The 22,256-nt window shown below is 49.3% G+C and overlaps 1 protein-coding gene across 1 annotated transcript in view; it reads right to left on the reverse strand.

Moving 5' to 3' along the window:
- LOC140191849 (ATP-citrate synthase-like) overlaps positions 1–22,256 on the reverse strand; it is a 255,506-nt gene that overhangs the window by 229,521 nt on the left and 3,729 nt on the right. The gene's annotated exons all lie outside the window — the stretch shown is intronic.

The following is a 22,256-nucleotide window of genomic DNA, read 5'->3' on the forward strand; positions in this document are numbered from 1 at the left end:
CAAGACTAGCGGAGGACAGGAGCGCCTCACACCTCCTAAGGTAGAGTCCTCACCTCCACCCCGCCACTTGAAGGAGATAGAACCATCCCATGCAGATTAAAGTGTGTAAAAAAAACTACCAGAGAGGAAAATGAACCAGCAGCCCAGGTAAACGGTGAAATGCGAAGTCATAACCCGAGAGGCTTGCAAGATTCAGAGAGGCACCGGTAGAGTGGACAGGGAGTACAGTTATAGTCATAGTCACACTTTATCGATCCCGAGGGAAATCAGTTTTCATTACAGTTGCACCAATAGACTATAAATAACTATTTATGGTTCTATATTGCTAAAGAGCAATATGTAAATTACGCCAGTAAATTATGAAATAAGTCCAGGACCAGCCTATTGGCTCAGGGTGTCTGACCCTCCAAGGGAGGAGTTGTAAAGTTTGATGGCCACAGGCAGGAATGACTTCCTATGACGCTCTGTGTTGCAATCGCGGTATCCCCCAGGGTTGAAATACTTAATACCAGAGAGGGCATAGAGTGAAGGTGAGGGGTTGGGGGAGGAGGGGGAGGAGGGGGAAGAGAGAAGATTCAAAGGGAATGGGAAAGGCAAGTTTTTTTTTAAATATATGTAGTGAGAGTGAGGGTGCATGGAATGCACTGCCTGGAATGGTGGTACAGGCAGATACATTACAGGCTTTTTAAAGAGACGTTTACACAGGCACGTGGATGTGAGGAAGATGGAGGCACGTGGATGCTGTGGGTAGGAGGGACTCGTGTCTGGGTGCCTTCGATTTGCTTTTCAGCTGGATCAGCACAACGCTGTGGGCCGAGCTGCCCGCTCCGGTGCTGTGCTCCTCTACAGCGAAGCAGGCGTGGGGGGGGGTCGACCTCATCGCAGAAGGACAGCCCGACGGAAGCTGCCCTGGAGGGCGGTGGTCGGCGCTCTCCGGATGTCCCCACCCGCTGGCCCCCCAGGAGAGGCTACCGACGGAATCTCCTCCGGGAACCTGGAGCTGGCAAACTCGTCGACGCAGGCAGGAGAGCACGCGCACACCGCAAATGCACCCCACCCCACCCCCCTGTCTGAAGTCAATAAACAGCTGAACAGCTCAAGCTCTTTTCCTGTTTCGTTGACACGGAGGGGGAAGATCGTCGTCAAGACTCCGTAGCACCCCCCCCCACCCCCCACCCCCCGTGCTCTCCATCTGCCTGCCTTACCCCGGCTCACCACAGCGGCCTCACCCCTAAACTGCTCCCCTGAAGACCTACTCATCCTGATAAATACACAACCGTCCCTCAATTACGTTGAGAGAATTCCTGGTGGCCAAACACTTCGATTCCCATTCCGACACGTCGGTCCGTGGCCTCCCCTTGCGCCGGGGGGGGGGGCCACCCTCAGGGTGGAGGAGCAACAACTCATATTCCGTCTGCGTAGCATAAACATCGATTTCTCCTTCCGGTAAAAAAAAATTCCCCTCCCCCCTTCCCCCACCTTCTTATTCTGGCATCTTCCCCCTTCCTTTCCAGTCCCGAAGAAGGGAGAACGTCGACTGTTGACTCTTTTCCACAGACGCTGCCTGACCTGCTGAGTTCCTCCAGCATTTTGCCTGTGTTGTTTAAGAGACTTCAAAGTATAAATAATATTTCTAGAACACCAGTTGACTTGCAGGTTGAGACGACCGTAAGGAAGGCAAATGCAATGTTAGCATTCATTCCACAAGAATCACCCCAGGAATGAAAGGGTTAATGTATAGAGACTGTTTGATGGCTCCAGGCCTGTACTCATTGGAGTTTAGAATAATAGAGGGGGAGAATCTCATTGAGACCTATCGAATATTAAAAGGCCCAGATAGAGTGGATGTGGAGAGGATGTTTCCTACAGTGGGGGAGTCTAGGACCAGAGGACACAGATAGAGTGGATGTGTAGAGGATGTTTCCTATAGTGGGGGAGTCTAGGACCAGAGGACACAGAGTGGATGAGTTGAGGATGTTGCTATAGGACACAGCCTCAGAATGAAAGAACACCCCTTTAAGAACAGAGATGAGGAAGAATTTCTTCACTCAGAGAGTGTGAATCTGCAGAATTCATTGCCACAGTTGGCTGTGAGGCCACTGCATTGGGTGTATTTATACGAGGAGAAGGCAGAAGAACAGGGTTGAGACAGAGAGATAATAAATCAGCCATGATAGAATGGCGTCATTCTGCTCCCATGTCCGATGGACTCTGCTAAACAATCAACGGTTGACTTTTAATAACAAACGTAGGCTGAAATACCCACACAAATTGCTGGAGGAACTCGGTGGGTCAGGCAACATTTACGGAAATGAGTAAACAATCGATGTTTTGGACCGAGACTCTTCTTCAGGACTGGGTTTCTTCCAACGCAAGAACCTTGAGACCTGCACAAGTTTCCTCCAGAGGTTATCTGCACAATTCGACGTATTTTACATCCACATTTGGAACAAGAGAAAACACAATCTGCTGCGATTCGCTGAGTGCATTTCCTTGTAGATATATTTTAGAGCTGGGAGCGTGCTGTGAGAGCTCTGATTATCTCCTATCAGCCAAGGGTTCAGTCCCTTTCCAGCTGGTTTGCACTTACTCGCTCTGCCGCTCTGTTTAACATTTGCGTCATCGTCTGGTATGGCGGGGGGTGGGGAGGGAGGGGGCTACTGCACAGGATCGAAATAAGCTGCAGAGAGTTGTAAAGTCAGTCAGCCCCATCATAGGCACCAGCCTCCATCATATCCAGGACACTTTCGGGGAGCGATGCCTCAAAATCGAGGTGTCCATCTTTAAGGACCCCCTTGCCCTCATTCACCCCGGCCGTTCCCTCTTCTCATCACTACCATCAGGGAGGAGGTACAGGAGCCTGAAGAGACACACTGAATGATTCAGGAACAGCTTCTTCCCCTCTGCCGTCCGATTTCTGAATGGACATTGAACCCATGAACATCACCTCACTGCTTTTTTATTAAATTCTATTTTTGCACAACACACACACGAAGAAGGAAAGCTCAGATTTTAAACCTCTGCTGCCTTGCGACCATACCCACCCATGGGAAAGGCTTTGGGAGTAAAGCCCGAGGAAGAAATCCGGAGCCGGGGTCCCTGAGGTAGTTCGATGTTGTTTACAACTTCACTCTGGCAGCCTCTGTGACGACACTGGTGCCAAGCTGCATTGGCGTTTGCACTACCCTTGGACTACGTCAGTGACGTGTAGGTGTTGGGGGGGGGGGGGGGGGGGGAGAACCCATTGCACAGGCAACAGCCCGTTCTTCAAACCTTCCCACCCGGGCTTGCGCCCCGGAGACGAGACAGTCCACCAGAGGTGCAAACCCATGATCCCCTAAGATCGATGGCTGCCTATTACTATATAGATGCTTACCGTAATTAACAGTTTTCCCCCCTCTATTACCAAGTATGCATTGTACTGTGCTACCACAGATCACAGGGGCCTCTCCACCATCCATCCAGGACATTTATCAGAAAAGGCCTCAGTATTATCAAGGATCCCACCCATCCATCCAGCATCCGCTTTGACTTTCTACCATCAGGCAGGAGACTTCGATGCATAAAAACAGGAACGGCCAGGATGGGAAACAGCTTCGTCCCCCAGGCCATTGGGCTTCTGAACTCCCTGCCACCGGTTAATCTGTTCTGTACCCTACAATGTTTAATTTCTAGACTTTACCTCGTTTACCTAAGCGTGATTCATCTGTAGATTTTGTCCTTACTTTGCCCAAGTTATTCTGTGTTACGAGTACCACTGTGCTTTACAGCCTGGCCAGGGGAAGCGTTTGACAGTACACATGCATATAGTTTAAAAGTTATGCGACAAATGCCGGAGGTATTAAACCTGATTCTGATTGATTTATCAATTGAGTTTTTAAAAACAAAAAGACACGCATTTGCCCTTGTCATACACCGAAGCATCGATTCCAGCTCCAAACACACCTGTCTTTAATTCTTGCAGAGAAAAGGGAAAGCAGACATTTGGCAAGGAAAGAGGACTGCCTTGCCAAGTCGGCCGAAAGCTTGTGGAAGTGATGATAATGACCCTGCGTTCCCAATTCCTCACTTATCCATTAAATTCTGGCTTTAAAGATACATGCAGTGGCCACTTTAGTAGGTACAACTGCTCGTTAATGCAAATCAGAAATCAGGTTTTAATATCACCAGCACATGTCCCAACGAGGGGTCTCAGCCTGAAACATCCAGGACAATGCAGTAAATAATACAGAAAAAAGATTGAATTACTCATAAATACATATAAAAAGTAAACAGTTAAATTAAATAAGCAGTGACATAGTTTACACGGGTTCAATGTTCGTTCAGAAATCGGATGGCAGAGGGGAAGAAGCTGTTCCTGAATCGTTGAGTGTGTCTTCAGGCTCCTGTACCTCCTCCCTGATGGCAGAGGGGAAGAAGCTGTTCCTGAATCGCTGAGTGTGTGTCTTCAGGCTCCTGTAACCCCTCCCTGATGGCAGAGGGGAAGAAGCTGTTCCTGAATCGTTGAGTGTGTGTCTTCAGGCTCCTGTACCTCCTCCCTGATGGCAGAGGGGAAGAAGCTGTTCCTGAATCGTTGAGTGTGTGACTTCAGGCTCCTGTACCTCCTCCCTGATGGCAGAGGGGAAGAAGCTGTTCCTGAATCGCTGAGTGTGTGTCTTCAGGCTCCTGTACCTCCTCTCTGATGGCAGAGGGGAAGAAGCTGTTCCTGAATCGTTGAGTGTGTGTCTTCAGGCTCCTGTACCTCCTCCTCTGACGGTAGCAATGAAAAGAAGGCACGTCCTAGGTGATATGGGGGGGGGGGGGGGTCCAAGATGGTGGACAGCACCTTCTTGAGGCGTCAATCATAATCAGCCAATCATGTGGCAGCAACTCAATACATCAGGGCATGCAGAGATGCGAGGAACATATGATGGCTCTCGGCCTGCACTCGATGGAATTCAGAAGAATGTGGGGATGTTGGGGGGGGGGGTTCTTACTGAAGCCTGTCGAACGTTGAAAGATCGCGATAGAGTGGATGTGGAGAGGCTGTTTCCTATAGTGGGGGAGTCTAGGACCAGAGGACACAGATAGAGTGGATGTGGAGAGGATGTTTCCCATGGTGGGGGAGTCTAGGACCAGAGGACACAGATAGGGTGGATGTGGAGAGGATGTTTCCTATAGTGGGGGAGTCCAGGACCAGAGGATACAGATGAGTGGATGTGAAGAGGATGTTTCTATAGTGGGGGGAGTCTAGGATCAGAGGGCACAGCCTCAGAATAGAGGGACGTCCTTCTAGAATGGAGATGAGAAGGAATTTCTTTAGCCAAAGAGTGGTGAATCCGGGGAATTCATTGCTACAGGCAGCTGTGGAGGCCAAGCCTTTATGTACACTTAAGGCAGAGATTGATAAGATTCTTGATTAGGATACTGGAGAAGGCAGGAGATTGGGACCGAGAGGAAAAATGGATCAGCCATGACAAAATGGCGGAGCCAAACAGCCTAATCCTACTCCTATATCTTATGGTCTTAGCAACACACACACAGACACAAAATGCCGGAGGAACTCAGCAGGCCAGGCAGCGTCTGTGGGGGAGAAAGGGTAAACAGTCGGCGTTTCCGGCCGAGACCCTTCGGCAGGACTGGAGGAGAAAAAAATAAAGATGAGGAGACAGTGTTAAAAGGTGGAGAGGGGGGAGGGAGAAACACAAGGTGATAGGTGAAACGGGGGGGGGGGGAGGGTGAAGTAAAGAGCTGGGAAGTCGACTGGGGAGAGAGATACAGGGTTGGGCAGGGGCGGATTCTGATAGGAGAGGACAGAAGGTCCTGGAAGCAAGAAAGGGAGGGTGCAGCACCAGTGGGAGGCGATGGGCAGGCAAGGAGATATGGTGGGAGAGGGAAAGGGGATGGGGAATGGTAAAGAGGGGGGGCATTACTGGAAGTTCAAGAAATGAATGTTCAAACAACACACATCAAAGTTGCTGGTGAACGCAGCAGGCCAAGCAGCATCTCTAGGAAGAGGTACAGTCGACGTTTCGGGCCGAGACCCTTCGTCAGGACTAACTGAAGGAAGAGTGAGTAAGGGATTTGAAAGTGGGTACGGGGAGGGGGAGATCCAAAATGATAGGAGAAGACAGGAGGGGGAGGGATGGAGCCAAGAGCTGGACGGGGTGATTGGCAAAAGGGATATGAGAGGATCATGGGACAGGAGGTCCAGGAAGAAAGACAAGGGGGGGGAACCCAGGGGATGGGCAAGAGGTATATTCAGAGGGACAGAGGGAGAAAAAGGAGAGTGAGAGAAAGAATGTGTGTATAAAAATAAGTAACAGATGGGGTACGAGGGGGAGGTGGGGCATGAGCGGAAGTTGGAGAAGTCGATGTTCATGCCATCAGGTTGGAGGCTACCCAGACGGAATATAAGGTGTTGTTCCTCCAACCTGAGTGTGGCTTCATCTTTACAATAGAAGAGGCCGCGGGTAGACATATCCATTTTGTGTGTGTTGCTCGGATCTGCATATTTTCTCTTTTTGTCTTACGGTGTTTTTGGATTCTAGTTACCATTTTTTTTTCCCCTGTGCACACCCCTGCACACGCAAGTCTGCTCTCACACCTCCTCTCTCCGCATTCTCCCCCCGCCCCACACCCCACCACCCACCCACCTACCTCGGCCCATGTATGCCTGCGCTGGAGTTCATAAGATTACCAGTGTTTACGCGAGGCCACAGCAAGGAAAAGACCGAGGTGCGATGAAGTAATGACAGAATTGGCACAAGTCCCGTACAACACCTTGCTACTTCTAACTGCTGCAGGCAGAACGGAGAGGGCATTTCCTGGATCCTCAACCAGCAGAATGCAACACAACCAGAAAAATCACATTACCCCTCCACACTCTCCGACACCAAAGAGGCTGACATTTAGACGACAGTGAATCACATCACGGTTGCTTCGTCAAAAGAAAATCCTCATCCTCAGCCCAAATGTCGTTCTTCATTACACCGGTCATTACTCATACGTCAGTATATGCACACAACTTTCCGAAATGAAATGAGGAGGAAGCAGTCCACATATCATATGCAAACGACTTAGTGCAAACGAAAGCTTGAGGAGGTAATGGAAGAATTAATGGTTTGACATCCTTAGCTCACAAAACCCTAACCAACCACGGGATTGAGTTCAAAAGGTAATGTTACAGCTGTACAAGACCTGGGTTGGACCGCACCTGGAGTACTGTGTTCAGTTCTGGTCGCCTCAATAGACAATAGGTGCAGGAGTAGGCCATTCAGCCCTTCGAGCCAGCACCGCCATTCACTGTCATCACGGCTGATCATCCACAATCAGTACCCTTTTCCTTGCTTCTCCCCATATCCCTTCACTCCGCTATCGTTAAGAGCTCTATCCAACTCTTTCTTGAAAGAATCCAGAGAATTGGCCTCCACTGCCTTCTGAGGCAGAGCATTCCACAGAACCACAACCCTCTGGGTGAAAAAGTTCTTCCTCAACTCCGTTCTAAATTGTCTTACCCCTTATTCTTAAACTGTGGCCTCTGGCTCTGGACTCCCCCAACATCGGGAACATGTTTCCTGCCTCTAGCGTGTCCAATCCCTTAATAATCTTATATGTTTCAATCAGATCCCCTCTCATCCTTCTAAATTCCAGTGTATACAACCCCAGTCACTCCAATCTTTCAACATATGACAGTCCCGCCATCCCGGGAATTAACCTCGTGAACCTACGCTGCACTCCCTCAATAGCAAGAATGTCCTTCCTCAAATTTGGAGACCAAAACTGCACACAATACTCCAGGTGTGGTCCCACCAGGGCCCTGTACAATTGCAGAAGGACCTCTTTGCTCCTATACTCAACTTCCCCTGTTATGAAGGCCAACATGCCATTAGCTTTCTTCACTGCCTGCTGTACTTGCATGCTTACTTTCAGTGACTGATGAACAAGGACACCTAGATCTCGTTGTGCTTCCCCTTTTCCTAACTTGACACCATTCAGATAGTAATCTGCCTTCCTGTTCTTAACACCAAAGTGGATAACCTCACGTTTATCCACATTAAACTGCATCTGCAGATTTCCTCGTGTCTAGAGTTACATGGTCGGCACAACGTTGTGGGCCGAAGGGCCTGTAATGTGCTGTAGATTTCTTTTTTTCTATAAAAACACAACTCCCCAAGACACCAGAGGAGGCTGAGGACACTCGGTCCTTCAAAGCTGCCCTGCCCATCCAACAAGTTAACGGCTAATCACCGAACGCGCCACCGCATTCGCGCTTCTCCCACCACATCCTTCCATTTCTCCAACAGCCAGAGAAAAGACACTGCCCTCCATTTTGAGGACAATAACCAGCCTCCCCAGACCCTCACCAATGTCAGTCAGCCGATCCTTCCTTAGACATCGGAACCAAATTTATTATCACCGGCCTGCGTCGTGAGGTTTGTTAACTTTAGCAGCAGCAGCTCAATGCAACTCATGATAAGTGAACCATAAAAAAAAAACTTAATTAAAGTACACACAGTGCCTATAAAAAGTATTCTCACCCCACCCGGAAGTTTTCATGTTTTACTGTTTTATTGTTTTGCAACATTGGATCACACTGGATTTGATTTGGGGTTTTTTGGGGACACAGATCAGCAGATAAAGAACCTTAGGTATCAAAGTGAAAACAGAACTCTACCAAGTGATCCAAATTACAAATATAAAACAAATAATTTTTATAGGTACTGTATACTTCATCACCAAACAATTGATACTAGAACGTACAATCATCACAACGATATTTGATCCTGCGCTTTCCGCTCCCTGGATTACAAATATTAAAAATTAGTAAATATTAAAAAAATTATAAATCATAAATAGAAAACAGAAAACTGGAAAGTAAGGAAAACCGAGAGGCAGGTCCGGATACTTGGAGGGTACGGCCCAGATCCGGGTCAGCATCCGTTCAGCAGTCTTATCACAGTTGGAAAGAAGCTGTTCCCAAATCTGGCCGTACGAGTCTTCAAGCTCCTGAGTCTTCTCCTGGAGGGAAGAGGGACGAAAAGTGTGTTGGCTGGGTGGGTTGTGTCCTTGATTATCCTGGCAGCACTGCTCCGACAGCGTGCAGTGTAAAGTGAGTCCACGGACGGAAGATTGGTTTGAGTGACGTGCTGCGCCGTGTTCACGATCTTCTGCAGCTTCTCCCGGTCTTGGACAGGACAACTTCCATACCAGGTTGTGATGCACCCTAGAAGAATGCTTTCTACGGTGCAGCTATAAAAATTAGTGAGGGTCTTGGGGACAGGTCAAATTTCTTGTATGCGTACTGTATTTTAGTTAAGTACCAAACAAATCTGCAAATGCCGAAAATAAATACACACACACACACACAAAACAAGTCCCTCCCGCTCCACACACCCGGGCAGCCCTTCCTGTCACCAAACTTCGGCCTCTGGGCTTCAAACCCCCACCCGTGTCCCTCGCTGGGGTCTCCAAACAATCGGCACAGTAGCGTAGGGGTCCAGCATGACGCTTTACAGTGCCGGCAACCCGGGTTCAATTCCCACCACTGCCTGTAAGGAGTTTGTGTGTTTCTCACCCTCCCACCGCCCCCCCCCCGTGACTGCGTGGTCTCCCTCCCACACTCGGTTAATTGGTCACTGCAAGTTGTCCCGGAGAAACATGGTCACGTACCCACCACCGAGGCAGAAACTGTGCAGGTGAGGTGCTGCGTGCCTCGTTAGCGAAAACAATTCGTGCCGAGACAACAGTCGCTTTTTTTAAAAATATATAAATAGAACACTGCTTTCTGGCTGCTCATCTCCTCTCACCAGGACGGATTAATCATTGATTGAGTGAAGCAGCCAGTGACTGTTTTCCTTCAGATCTTGTGCAAGGTGTAACATTAACAGCTGGCGCTGTTGCAGCAGCCGACTTCGCAGATTCCCCGTGTGCTTTCGCTCGGGGAGGGAAAGGGAAAAAAAATTGTTTCATTTATAATCTTTCTTGTCAAGGCTGCTGATGCTCTGTGCCTGCGATGCTGCGGCAAGTGAGTTTCTCGTTGCACCCGTGGATACTCGTACTTGTGCATCTGATATTAAACTCGGCTTCAGCACGGGAGTATGCACGAGGAAAACGTACAAACTCCGTACAGGCATTAGCGGGAATCGAACCCGGGTCACCCGCGCCGTACAGCGTTGTGCTATCCGCTATTTCGGACGCAGCTAACGAGGCCTCCAGGGTAGAGAAGATCTGTTTAATTCAGAATCAGGGTTAATAATCAGGCTGAGGGTAGCAGACACCAACAGAATCAACAAACTCATTCGTAAGGCCAGTGATGTTGTGAGGATGGAACTGGACTCTCTGACGGTGGTGTCTGAAAAGAGGATGCTGTCCAAGTTGTACGCCATCTTGGATAATGTCTCCCATCCACTACATAATGGACTGAGTGGGCACAGGAGTACATTCAGCCAGGGACTCATTCCACCGAGACGCAACACAGAGCGTCATAGGAAGTCATTCCTGCCTGTGGCCATCAAACTTTACAACTCCTCCCTTGGAGGGTCAGACACCCTGAGCCAATAGGCTGGTCCTGGACTTATTTCACAATTTACTAGCATAATTTACATATTACTATTTCACTATTTATGGTTCTATTACTATTTATTATTTATGGTGCAACTGTAACGAAAACTAATTTCCCCCGGGATCAATAAAGTATGACTATGACTAATAATCACTGACACACATCGTGAAGTTTGTTGGTCTGCAGCAGCGAAACATAAAAAAATTTTAAATTACAGTAAATACATACACACGTTAAATTAAATTAGTGCAAAAATAGAAATAAAAAAGCAGTGAGGTTGTGTTCATGGGTTCAGTGTCCATTCAGAAATCTGATGGCAGAGGGGAAGAAGCTGTTCCTGAATCGCTGAGTGTGTGTCTTCAGGCTCCTGTACCTCCTCCCGGATGGCAGAGGGGAAGAAGCTGTTCCTGAATCGTTGAGCGTGTGTCTTCAGGCTCCTGTACCTCCAACCTGATGGCAGAGGGGAAGGAGCTGTTCCTGAATCGTCGAGTGTGTGTCTTCAGGCTCCTGTACCTCCTCCCTGATGGCAGAGGGGAAGAAGCTGTTCCTGAATCGTTGAGCGTGTGTCTTCAGGCTCCTGTACCTCCAACCTGATGGCAGAGGGGAAGAAGCTGTTCCTGAATCGCTGAGTGTGTGTCTTCAGGCTCCTGTACCTCCTCCCTGATGGCAGAGGGGAAGAAGCTGTTCCTGAATCGTTGAGTGTGTGTCTTCAGGCTCCTGTACCTCCTCCCTGATGGCAGAGGGGAAGAAGCTGTTCCTGAATCGTTGTGTGTGTGTCTTCAGGCTCCTGTACCTCCTCCCTGATGGCAGAGGGGAAGAAGCTGTTCCTGAATCGTTGAGTGTGTGTCTTCGGGCTCCTGTACCTCCTCCCTGATGGCAGAGGAGAAGAAGCTGTTCCTGAATCGTTGTGTGTGTGTCTTCGGGCTCCTGTACCTCCTCCCTGATGGCAGAGGGGAAGAAGCTGTTCCTGAATCGTTGAGTGTGTGTCTTCAGGCTCCTGTACCTCCTCCCCGATGGTGGCAACGAGAAACGGGCAGGTCCTGGGGTGGTGGGGGTCCCGGATGCTGGGATGGAGCTGGCTGAGTTTACAACTTGGAGTGCCGCCGCTCCCCACCCCCATACCAGATGGTGATGCAGCCAGTTAGAATGACACGCGAGCCCGTGATGACAAACCCGATTCTGATCTGTGACGGGAAGAAAATGGTGGATGCCGCCAGCCCTCCACGCCGCATCTGGAAGAGGACCAGCAGACAGAGGGACGGAGTGCAAACTCCAATTTGTATTTGTGTGGGCGGGCGCAAAAAATCTGCCAACAACTTCTCCCGTCCCCTGCTCCCCACCCTTCTTTTCCAGTCCTGGTGACAGGTCTCGGGCCCGAAATGTCGACTAGTTATTCCCCTCCGTCGATGCTGCCTGTGTGTTGGGTTTGCAGCATCTGCTGACTCTCCCTGCGTACGCTTCCTGCTCACTCCCATCACCTCACCTGCTCTTTCCCCGTCATCACGAGCGCAGCGGCTGTTAACTGAGGCACTGCAAGGCCAGCGGGGAATTCAGTACCCTGGGTTTGTTTTCGAATCGTTGTTTTCTGCCTGAACAGAGCTGCTTTACAGGCTGTGTGAGAATTCAGTATTCTTTTAAATAAATATATATTAATAGTGTGGAAAGCCATCCAACACCAACACACAAAATGCAAGGGGAAACTCAGCAGGTCAGGCAGCATCTACAGAGGAATAAACAAAAAGGTCTGGCCCCAAAACGTCAACTATTTTATCTCCATTGTTACTACCTGACCTGCTGAATCCCTAAAGCATTTCCCGTGCGTGTTGCTCTGGATTTCCAGCATCTGCAGAACCTCTGGTGATTATGATTAGCTCTTCTGATTGTTTGGAACACACCCACCACCCCGACCCAGTCAGAGATCCCTGGTGGGGGGGGGGGGGGGGGGGGAGGCGGTTGGCGTTTTGCGGAGAAGACCAGCATTTATTGACTACCGTTGGCTCACAGCAAAGGTTCGCAAAAACACAAAAAAAAAACCCAGGCTGGTTTCCGATGGCTTGTCAGAAAAAAAAAATAGGAAACTTGAATAATTTGTGGTCATTCTTCTAGAGCTTCAGAATAAGCCAAAAAAAACCTCAAAATGCAACTTGAGGTTTCAAGCAGCTGACAAACATTTAGCCCAAGTCCACACCTGTACGTGTGCACACACACACACACAGTCCCGATGAAGGGTCTCAGCCCCAAACACCGACTGGTTTATTCCTCTCCAGAGATGCTGCCCGACCTGCCGAGCTTTTTTTGCTTGCTCGCGTTGCTCTGAATCTCCAGCGCCTGCAGAGTCCTCACGTTCACACTCCTGACGGAATGGAATATCCCCCAGTTCAGTTTTTACTTGTCATTCTTTGTCCGGGAGGGTGGGGAGGGATTCATGAAGCAGAAGATTTGAAGCCTGTTTTGAAAGAAAAATCCGCAAGTGGCCCCTTTTGGAAAAGCCCCTTTCGGGAGAGTACTATAGGGCTATTAAAACAATAACTTCACACCATCTTAGAAGTTCCTTCACCCAGGCAGTTAATCTGATCAACCATTGGGGTTAACAACACCCCACCCCCTCTATCTATAACCACGCACTGAGTTCTACAAACAAAGTGTTTGCAACATCTTGTGTGTGTGTTTGTGCAATTACGTACATTTTATTCCATGCCCATACTTCATACAATTCTTTACAACTAATGAATTTTGTACTTTGTTGCCAGTCACGCCCTGAGCAACGCACCCCTGCAAATTCCTCACACGATGCAAATGTGTAAAAAAAACAGCAGACAAAAGGTGTCAGGGTCAGGTTTAATTTCACCGGCACGAATCGTGAAAGTCGTTTTGAGGCAGCGGTAAGGTGCAGTACATAAAGACTAAATTACAATAAATATATTTAAAAAATTAACTAAGTATTACAAAAAAGAGGCGGGGGGGAAGAGAAATATTGAGGTAGTGCTCATGGGTTCAATGTCCATTCAGAAATCTGATGGCAGAGGGGAAGAAGCTGTTCCTGAATCGCTGAGTGTGTGTCTTCAGGCTCCTGTACCTCCTCCCTGATGGCAGAGGGGAAGAAGCTGTTCCTGAATCACTGAGTGTGTGTCTTCAGGCTCCTGTACCTCCTCCCTGATGGCAGAGGGGAAGAAGCTGTTCCTGAATCGTTGAGTGTGTGTCTTCAGGCTGCCTGACGGGAGCAATGAGGAGAGGGCATGTTCTGGGTGATAGGGGGCCCTTATGATGACAGATGCTGCCTTTCTCAGGCATCGCTGGGGAGTCTGGTGCCCACGATGGATCAGTCAGAGTTTGCTACTTTCTGCAACTTACACCTGCCCCACCTCAGATCGTGTGCATCGGAACCTCCATACCAGACGGCGATGTAGCCAGAGAGGGTGCTCTCCCTAATCTTCAACTGCTCTGTTCAGGACCCCAGGCTGTGCAAGCACAACCGGCTACCCACCAGCCCCTCCGGGGGAATCATGAGACCAACAGCGATAGTCCGGGAGGGGGGGGGGGGGGAATTTGCAACTTCATTCGCACACCAACTTCAAATCAAGACGATACACCCTGCCTTGTGCGGGCTGGATCCTGGATTTCTTGTCAGATCGCCGGCAGGCGGTAAGAGTGGGCTCCCTCACCTCTGTCCCTCAACACAGGTGCCCCTCAGGGCTGTGTCCTAAGCCCCCTCCTTTACTCCCTGTATACCCACGACTGTGTCGCCACCCACAGCTCCAATCTGCTAAGTAAGTTTGCTGACGATGCTACACTGACTGGCCTAATCTCAAATAATAACGGGGCAGTCTACAGAGAAGTCATCATCTCTCTGACACAGTGGTGTCAAGAAAACAACCTCTCCCTCAATGTCACGAAAACAAAGGAGTTGATTGTGGACTACAGGAGGAATGGAGATGGGCTAGCCCCTGTTGGCATCAATGGATCTGGGGTTGAGAGGGTGAACAGCTTCAAATTCCTCAGCATAAACATCACCAAGGATCTCACGTGGTCTGTACATACCGGCTGTGTGATGAAAAAGGCACAACGGTGCCTCTTTCACCTCAGACGGTTCAGGAAGTTTGGTTTGGGCCCCCAAATCCTAAGAACTTTCTACAGGGACACAACTGAGAACATCCTGACTGGCTGCATCACTGTCTGGTATGGGAACTGTACCTCCCTCAATCGCAGGACTCTGCAGAGAGTGGTGCGGACAGCCCCGCCCATCTGTACATGTGAACTTCCCACTATTCAGGGCATTTACAGAGACAGGTGTGTAAAAAGGGCCCAAAGGATCACTGGGGAGCCGAGTCACCCCAACCACAAACTGTTCCAGCTGCTACCATCCGGGAAACGGTACCGCAGCATAAAAGCCAGGACCAACAGGCTCCGGGACAGCTTCTTCCACCAGGTCATCAGACTGATTAATTCATGCTGACACAACTGTCTTTCAATGTTATATTGACTGTCCTGTTGTACATACTATTTATTATAAATTACTATGATTTGCACATTTAGACAGAGACATAACGTAAAGATTTTCACTCCTCGTGTATGTGAAGGTTGTAAGAAATAAGTCAATTCAATTCATTGAGGGTGGTATAGAGGGCAGGTAATGCAATGATTACTGTGAATCAAGTTAATTCTTGAATTTTGTATCTTACATAGAAGAGCAGGGTGGAGATACGTCTCTACCAAAGGAGGTGTGAGGCGCCCCTTCCCTCCGCTAGCCTGCAGGTCACCCTTGGGCAAGGTGCAGCACCTGCTTAGCCCCCCGATCAGGGTCAGGTGAAACCATGGGAGCAGGTGGTGGACGGTTGTACGAGCAGCCGGTGCAGATCACAAGTCCTGGTGATGCGACCACTGACGCCAGGCAGACAATCTCTTAAGAGTGTTGATAATGGTTGGGGCGGGGGGGGGGGGGGGGTCACCTGTCTAGTAAAGTCACTGCCCAGAAGGCGGCGATGGCAAACCACTTCTGTCGGAAAATTTGCCAAGCACAATCACGGAAAGACCGCGATCACCCGCGTCAGGCGACGTGGCACACAGTGACGACAACCCTAGCCCGGCAGGTAGTGCTGCTGCCTCACAGATCCTGTGATCTCGGTTCAGTGCAAATGTTTGTTGTGACCAAAGGCCATAGGTATCTTACATTGAAGAGGGACAGCAAGTACCACCGGGAACATTTTAACTGTTGACTGATCAAATAAGTCTGAAGCTTCACGACTTCTATTGTGCAATTTCTTCTTGTGCAATGTGGAGAAGGTAAACAAACGACACACACACACTGCTCGAGGAACTCAGAAGGATGGATGGGGAAAAAATGGTGTAAACAGCCGGCGTTTCCACGAGACGCTGCGTCTGAACACCGTTTACTCGTTTGCAGTGCTCTGGATTTCCAGCACCCGCAGATTTTTCTTGTGTTTGAAATAAAAGCTGCCTCTCGGTACGCTCTGCTGTTGCACCCACACCAATGGGCCGGAAGTCCCTACAAAGGACTGTCAGCACGGCCCGAGAGGTGGGGGGTGGAAGAAATCAGAGGTCCCCTCCCCCCACAGAAAACAACCCAAGTTTGGCCAATCGCAAAGAAAGAGAAAATCTGCAGAAACTGGAAACACACACACACTCTCACCAACTGCGTGAAGGGTGTCTTCCCCACGGAAAGAGCAGATTAAAGACCATGATCGCCCATGTCCTCTGACGCAGCACCTAATGATGATAGATGGCATCTCCCTGGAGTTTTTGTATCCCTCTTCTGAAATGGTGGACAAGGATCTCTGTAGCCTGGTGGACAAGTGGCTGGGACGGATGTCTTCATCTCTGAACACACTCTCCTGCTGACAGCTTTGGAACACGTGCACAAAATATTGGGGGAACTCGGCAGGCCAGGCAGCATCTATGGAAAGGAGACCTGCTGAAGGGTCTCGGCCCGAAACTGTTCACTCTTTTCTGTAGATGCTGCCTGGCCTGCCGAGTGCCTCCGGTATTTTGTGCACGTGTTCCAAAGCTATCAGCAGGAAAGTGCGTTCAGATATCTGTCCCAGCCACTTGTCCACCAGGCTACAGAGATCCTTGTCCACCATTTCAGAAGAGGTACACAAAAATTCCAGGGAGATACCATCCATCATTATGTGCTGCGTCAGAGGACATGGGCCATCATGGTCTTTAATCTGCTCTTTCTGTGGGGAAGACACCCTTCACGCAGTTGCTGTTAATCTTTTCTCCATCCGTGACCATGATTGCTCTTGGCAAATCTTTCTACCGAAGTGGTTTGCCATCGCCTTCTTCTGGGCAGTGACTTTACAAGATGGTTGACCCCCCCCCCCCCCCCCCCCAGCCATTATCAATACTCTTCAGAGATTGTCTGCCTGGCGTCTGTGTTCGCATCACCAGGACTTGTGATCTGCACCGGCTGCTCGTACAACCGTCCACCACCTGCTCCCATGGTTTCACCTGACCCTGATCGGGCAGCTAAGCAGGTGCTACACCTTGCCCAAGGGTAACCTGCAGGCTAGCGGAGGGAAGGAGCGTCTCACACCTCCTTTGGTAGAGACGCATCTCCACACTGACACCCAATACCACCTCCAAAAATAAAAAAAAAATTTAGATAAGCAGAATAACCCCGTAGAGACCATTAGCCTCAGCAATTGGGGTTCTAATTATACTCAGCCAGACGCAATAGATGGGCAACATGATTTACCTGGCGCAGCAGCAGATGCCCGCAGTTCGCTCAACTCCGAGCTCCGTCACAGCTGGAACAGTTAGGAGACCACCCCCACAGACACACTTTGAAAAGCAACTCCCATGAGAAGCCCCCCCCCCCCCCGGCTCGGGGGGATTTCAAGTCAGGCAGGTTTTCACAGGAGGACCGGCGATTGCCCAGACAATACCGACCGTGCCAGAGTCTGCCAACCGCACACGGATCAAGTCCTTGCAACCAGGGTGGGCGCAAAACCATCCTCGGCTCCAGGCGGGCAGCTGAAGCTTCGCCAAGATTGCAGCTCTTTATGGGCACAGGGTGAGGTGGGTTGATAGGGGTGAGATCGGTATGTGGAATGAGAACACCACGTGGCAAAGCTTACATTGTTGGCCAGTTAGCTCGTACAACATAGCAGAATTAATCCATTGACTCTGCATCGTCACTCCATCGTGGCTAAATTATTTTCCTTCTCAACCCCACTCTCCCGCCTTCTCACGTATCCTTTGATGACCTTACTAATCAAGAAGTCAACCTCAGTTTTAAATACACCCAATGACTTGGCCTCCACAGCCACCTGTGGCACAGATTCACCACTCTCTGGCCAAGGAGACGTCCTTCTATTCTGAGGCTGTGCCCTCTGGTCCTAGACTCTCCCACTATAGGAAACATCCTCTCCACATCCACTCTATCTGTGTCCTCTGGTCCTAGACTCTCCCACTATAGGAAACATCCTCTCCACATCCACTCTATCTGTGTCCTCTGGTCCTAGACTCTCCCACTATAGGAAACATCCTCTCCACATCCACTCTATCTGTGTCCTCTGGTCCTAGACTCTCCCACTATAGGAAACATCCTCTCCACATCCACTCTATCTGTGCCCTCTGGTCCTAGACTCCCCCAGTACAGGAAACATCCTCTCCACATCCACTCTATCTGTGCCCTCTGGTCCCAGACTTCCCCACTATAGGACACATCCTCTCCACATCCACTCTGTCTGTTCCTCTGGACCTAGACTCCCCCACTATAGGAAACATCCTCTCCACATCCACTCTATCTGTGTCCTCTGGTCCTAGACTCCCCCAGTATAGGAAACATCCTCTCCACATCCACTCTATCTGTGCCCTCTGGTCCAAGACTCCCCCACTATAGGAAACATCCTCTCCACATCCACTCTATCTGTGCCCTCTGGTCCAAGACTCCCCCACTATAGGAAACATCCTCTCCACATCCACTCTATCTGTGTCCTCTGGTCCTAGACTCCCCCACTATAGGAAACATCCTCTCCACATCCACTCTATCTGTACCCTCTGGTCCTAGACTCCCCCACTATAGGAAACATCCTCTCCACATCCACTCTATCTGTACCCTCTGGTCCTAGACTCCCCCCACTATAGGAAACATTCTCTCCACATCCACTCTATTTACATTTGGTAGGTTTCAATGAGATCCCCTTTCATTCTTCTAAACTCCACAACCAGAACTAAATAGTGAGAGCCTCCTTAAAAAAAATAATCAGAACAGCACAGGAACAGGCCCATCGGGGAACTCGAACCCCAATGCATGCCAAACCAACTTAAAAGCCCATCAAAAAAAAACCAAAAAATAACCCCTTCTACCTACATAAAATCTATAACCTCATCTTCCTCACGCTCAAGTGCCTGTCTAAACATCTCTTCAAAGCCTCTGTAGCATCCCCCCCCGGCCACTCTCAGGGTCGCTCAGCTCGCTGTCGTCTCGGGAAACAGCCTCGGCCCCGCCAAACTGGGTAATTAGTTTGTGTGGATGCTGTGTGATGTACCCCACCCCACCCAAATAACAGACAGTACACCAGAGATGATGAAATGAATTAGTTTATAGATATTACTGGAACTATATAATTAATAGAGAATAAAGTATAAAAGGAAAATAAAAGGGGCCACACTTATCAAAGTTCAATCTCTTCGTGCACAAACCGTTGGAGCTCAGGACCCTCCTTCTTCACCCTGGGATCCCCTCAGACCACCTCGACCTGCCGCCTGGGACCAACAACGGTGGCCAACCAGACGCTCCCCACGAGTCCGTCTCCGTCTCCTCTCCTTGCCGAACACCCTGGACCTCGGACTCCTGCTCAGGGTCCGACCCCAATAGCAGACTCACAGCACCTGGTCCATCCTCTGTCTCTCTCTCTCCCCCCTGCCTTCTGCCCCAAAACCCCACGCAACACTCTAACTTACAGATACATGGAAAGAGTTACATCTATCCCAATTGGTTCGTAACACCTTCTTATCAATAACATAATCCAAACCAACTGCCAGCGGGATGACTTTCCTCAGCAGTTAACATAACAAAGAAGCCATTTCAATTATAACATCACAAAGAAGCCATTTTAATTAGACTACGCAGTAACATAAAAGAAGAAACCCCCTTACACCTCTAATGTATCTGGTGCTACCACCACCCCAGGCAGCACATTCCAGATGCCCACCACTGCAAAAAATAACTTGCCCCTCACATCTCATTTGAAAATTACCCCCACTCTCACCTTCAATGCATGCCCTCTGGCATTAGACATTTCTACCCTGGGGGAAGAAAAGATACTTCCCTTCTACTCTTATCTACGCCTTTCAAGCTTATACGCAAACCTCTTATCAGATTCACCCTGAGCCTCCAGCGAAAATAACTCAAGTCGGTCCAGCCTCTCATGACAGCACCTGCCCTTTAAACCCGGTAACACACAGAAAACGCTGGAGGAATTCAACAGACCGGGTAGCATCTACGGAAAAGCGCAACGAGTCAACGTTTCAGGCCGAGACCCTTCATCAGGACTGGCAAACGTCTTCTGCACCCTCTCCAAAGCCTCAACAGCATCTTCCTACAGTGGGGGCGGGGGGCAACCAGAACGGCAAATTGGAACCCTACAAGACTTTTGGATCCGTTGTGGAGGGGAAGGCGTTTTTCGAAGAGTCACAGCATTCAAGACAGTTGGGTTGACTTGTACAGGCCAACACCCTCTATCAGGAGAGACTCATCTTTGTCTTTCCTATTCTGAATGTATGCCATCTGGTCCTCAACCCAACCATCAACCACCTTCAAACGAGACGTTTCTCCAAAGTATTGTGCAAAGCATACATAACACACAACTTCAGAAAGTTAAAATCTACAGATGAGTTAGGCATAAATTAAATACTGCCGGGTATAGGGACAGATTAAGAAGAAGAATGTTTCTTGCACATTGGTACATTGATATCACGCAAGAATGTTTCAAATAAATTCATCAGGACACGTTTGCAAAATAAGGTATTAGAAGACAAATCACGTGAATTCAATACTGTTCCAATGCACAGGGAAATTTCCCCCCACTCTCCACCTCCCAATGCTGAACACTGCTCCAACGCACAAAGAATTTCTCCACCTTCCAGTTCTGAACACAATTCAGATGCACAGCGAACTTAACCTCCCAATACTGAACACAATTCAGATGCAAGGAGAACATCTCTACCCCCCAGTACTCAATACTATTCCAATGCACGGGGAACTTCTCTATCCCCCAATACTGAATATTATTCCAGTGCAAGGGGAACTTCACCTCCCAGTACTGAATACCATTCCAATGCAAGGGGAACATCTCTACCCTCCAGTACTGAATACCATTCCAGTGCAAGGGGAACTTCACCTCCCAGTACTGATCACTATTCCAATGCACAGGGAACATCTCTACCTCCCAATACTGAATACTATTGCAATTCAAGGGGAACTTCACCTCCCAGTACTGATCACTATTCCAATGCACAGGGAACATCTCTACCTCCCAATACTGAATACTATTGCAATGCAAGGGGAATTTCACCTCCCAGTACTGATCACTATTCCAATGCACGGGGAACATCTCTATCCCCCAGTACTGATCACTATCCCAGTGCACGGGGAACATCTCTACCCTCCAGTACTGATCACTATCCCAGTGCACGGGGAACATCTCTATCCCCCAGTACTGATCACTATCCCAGTGCAAGGGGAACTTCTCTACCTCCCAGTACTGATCACTATCCCAGTGCACGGGGAACATCTCTATCCCCCAGTACTGATCACTATCCCAGTGCACGGGGAACATCTCTATCCCCCAGTACTGATCACTATCCCAGTGCAAGGGGAACTTCACCTCCCAGTACTGAATACTATTGCAATGCAAGGGGAACATCCCTACCTCCCAGTACTGATCACTATCCCAGTGCACGGGGAACATCTCTATCCCCCAGTACTGAATACCATTCCAATGCAAGGGGAACTTCACCTCCCAGTACTGAATACTATTGCAATGCAAGGGGAACATCCCTACCTCCCAGTACTGATTACTATTCCAATGCACGGGGAACATCTCTATCCCCCAGTACTGAATACCATTCCAATGCAAGGGGAACTTCACCTCCCAGTACTGATCACTATTCCAATGCACGGGGAACATCTCTATCCCCCAGTACTGATCACTATCCCAGTGCACGGGGAACATCTCTATCCCCCAGTACTGAATACCATTCCAATGCAAGGGGAACTTCACCTCCCAGTACTGATCACTATTCCAATGCACGGGGAACATCTCTATCCCCCAGTACTGATCACTATTCCAATGCACGGGGAACATCTCTATCCCCCAGTACTGAATACCATTCCAATGCAAGGGGAACATCTCTATCCCCCAGTACTGATCACTATTCCAATGCACGGGGAACTTCACCTCCCAGTACTGAATACCATTCCAATGCACGGGGAACATCTCTATCCCCCAGTACTGATCACTATCCCAGTGCACGGGGAACATCTCTATCCCCCAGTACTGATCACTATCCCAGTGCAAGGGGAACATCCCTACCTCCCAGTACTGATCACTATTCCAATGCACGGGGAACATCTCTATCCCCCAGTACTGATCACTATTCCAATGCACGGGGAACATCTCTATCCCCCAGTACTGAATACCATTCCAATGCAAGGGGAACATCTCTATCCCCCAGTACTGATCAC

This window comes from Mobula birostris, chromosome X, assembly GCF_030028105.1.
Source record: "Mobula birostris isolate sMobBir1 chromosome X, sMobBir1.hap1, whole genome shotgun sequence".
NCBI classification, from domain to species: Eukaryota; Metazoa; Chordata; class Chondrichthyes; order Myliobatiformes; family Myliobatidae; genus Mobula; species Mobula birostris.